Raw genomic sequence first — 3213 nt, forward strand, 5'->3', positions numbered from 1 at the left:
CAGATTTGAGCCTTTAAACTTGTCTTTTTTACTTTATTTAATTTCCTAATGATTTATCATCAGTGCTGTTTTTTAAATATTTTATTAAAGGTGAAAATGAGGTTGATCGTAACGGTTAAATGTTGACCCTGTTAGGCCCTCAGGTTAGACCTAAATCCAGAATCCGGCCCCTGCTGTGACTGAGTTTGACACCCCTGTTTTAAACAATGAAACTTTAACAAAGTAGTAATGCAGCTCTGCCAGGGACTGTGAGCTAATCACTGAATTACAATCCTGCTTCCTAAAAAGTTGGGACATTGCTGAAAACGTCCATGTACCCAATGTGATAAGACATTGAAACCCCACATATACAGTCTCTATGAAAGGTTTTCACTCCATCGATGTTGTAATCTTTTACTGATTTACTGGAAACAGATTTTTACAAGGTAATGTTAATTTAATAAAAACATGTAAAGTAAAATAAGTGACTGCAGGAATATTCTTCCCCTTTTAGTCAGTGTTTAGTAGAGCCACCCGCTGCAGTCACAGCTCTGAGTCTGTGTGGATAGGTCTCAATCAGGCTCAAACACCTGGACTCTGTAATTTTACTCCATTCTGTCAGGTTGTCGGGGTGTGAACAGCCGGCCACTCCAGAACATTCTTGTTGTCTTTAAACCATTTCTGTGTAGCGTTCTCTGTATGCTTCAGCTCATGATCTCACTGGAAAATAAATCTTCTTCCCAGCTATAGATCTCTGTCAGACTGCATAAGATTGTCCTCCAGGGTTTTCCCAGATTGTGCCGCTTCCATTTTACCCTCAACCTTTACAAGCCCTCATGGGCTAGCTGCTGAGAAGTATCCCCACAGCATGATGCTGCCACCACCATGCTCCACAGTGGGGATGGTGTGTTTGTGGTGATGTCATCTTGTCTGATGGTCAAAAAGCTCCATTCTGGTCTCATCAGACCAAAGAACTTTCTTCTCTTGACCATGGAGTCTCCCACAGTCCTTCTGGTGAACTCTAGTCCAGATTGAATCTGAGTTTTCTTCAACAGTGTCTTTCTCTAAATCTCTGACTGCTGAAGAACCGGGCCAACAGTTGTTGTCTGCAGAGTCTCTCCATCTCAGCTGCTGAAGCTTGGAGCTCCTTCAGAGTAGTCATAGGTGTCTTGGTGTCCTCTCTCACTAGTCTCCTTCTTGCACGCCCACTCAGTTTGTGAGGACGGTCTGATCTAGGCAGATTTACACATGTGACATATTCCTTCATTTCTTCATGATGGATTTAACTGAACTCTGGGGGATGTTCAGAGACTTGGAAATATCTTTGTCTCCATCCTCTTTCTTAGACTTTTCAGTAACTTTTTCTCAGAGTTGTTTGGGGTGTTCTTTTGTCTTCATGCCTTTCAGTGCAGAGTTTGCAAGTTCTCCCTGTGCATGCATTCTAAATGGATAGTAAATAAAATTTTGCTGTCACAGAAGATTGGGTTTGCTAAGCAGCACTACTTGGGGAGGCTGCTCTACTGAGACGATGGACATTTGGTACTGTGCACCCATGCTCTGTAGTTGTTTCTGCCAAATTCTAATCCTACCATTCAAAAGCTTTCAGACTCACTGTACCATCGTTTTTCCAGTTTTCTTTTGTCCAGTTTTGGTGAGGCTGGTTGATTGGTCAACTCTGTTTGCTGTTCTTAGATGACAGGACAGACACCCGCTGTGGTCTGCAGATGCTGTAGCACGTCTGCTTCCAAGTTTGACATGTTTGTGTGTTCAGAGATGTTCCTCTGTTTAATGCTTGTGTAAACAAGTAATTTAAAAGTGTACCTAATATAGTGGCTGATTAATGTATTTCATGGGATGGCAACTGGAAAGTCTATTACTACACATCCATGCTGTTGTAAGACATGCTGAAGGGGTTCAGTATTATCATAATGCAGGGGTGTCAGACTCAATCACAGCAGGGGCCGGATTCTGGATTCAGGACTAAGCTGAGGGTCTAACAGGGTCACCTTTTTAACCAGAAACTGTCAACTTTTTTTCACGGGTAATAAGATATGAAAAAAAAAACCCTTAGCACTGCTGATGAATGATTTAGACATTTAAAAAGTTAAAAAGATCAGTTTAAAGGCTCACAGTCTGAGAAAAGTAAATGTATTAGTTCATAAAGGTCAAAACATGAAATTAAAATTAAAAAATAATGTTTTTAAAGGCAAATATATTAGAAAGAAAGTTAAAATCATGAGTTTAAAAGGTCAAAATATGAAATAGAATTTGTAATCATGAAATTAAAAGTCAAAATATGATTCAAAATTTTGAATTGTGAGTCTAAAAGGTCAAACTATGGGATTATGAAGTCACAGTTTGGAGTTGAAAATATGAAATAAAATACGAAATAATTCATCAAAAAGTTTAAAATATCACTTAAAAATTAGAATTATGAATCTTAAAGCTATTATTTGAGAAGTCAAAATTATGAGTTGAAATGCTCAAAGTATGAAATGAAAAGTCAAAATCCTAAGTTTGAGTCCTGATTGTGAGATGCTAAATTGAAAATGTGAAAATAAGACACAAATTAATTTCTTTTCCCACATTCCTGACTTTTTATCTAAATATTTTTACTCCTTACTTTTTCAGATTTTAACAAGGACATCTTAAATCATCAGGATAAGTTCACATTTTTATACTTGAGTAAATCTGCAGACCTCAGACTGATGGGACAGTTTGAACAGAAATATCAGATCATCTTGGGGGCCGGATTTGGCCCACGGGCCTTGAGTTTGACACCTGTGTTTTAATGGAGCAATCAAGGCTTTCCTGGAAAAGAAGTAATCTTTTTAGCATCATATGCTGCTCCTAAACTTGTAAATGTGGTTCAGCGTTTATGAAGGTTACCCATGATGCTGATGCGCTCCAATGATGTGAAATGAATCCTATTTCAGGTCTCACAGCATCCCAACTTTTTTGAAATGGGGTTGGAAATTCAAATAATTTGTTTGTTATAACCTCCGTAGATCTCAGCAGTCATCTGGTTGAGAGGAAAAGCTTGCTTGTTAAATTTGTGTTAAAATGTACCATAATTATTTTACAGTGTAAAAGCTCTTTGCTTGTCGTCTGTTGATTAATAAAACATCATCATGATCAATAGCACTGTGCTATACTGATTGATCCTGTCCCTATGCCCTGTTTTTACCCTTTCTTCCCTCTTCTTTTAAGACTCCTCTGCGGTGAGGTGCAGGG

This window comes from Cheilinus undulatus, linkage group 20 (genome assembly GCF_018320785.1).
Source record: "Cheilinus undulatus linkage group 20, ASM1832078v1, whole genome shotgun sequence".
Taxonomy (NCBI): Eukaryota; Metazoa; Chordata; class Actinopteri; order Labriformes; family Labridae; genus Cheilinus; species Cheilinus undulatus.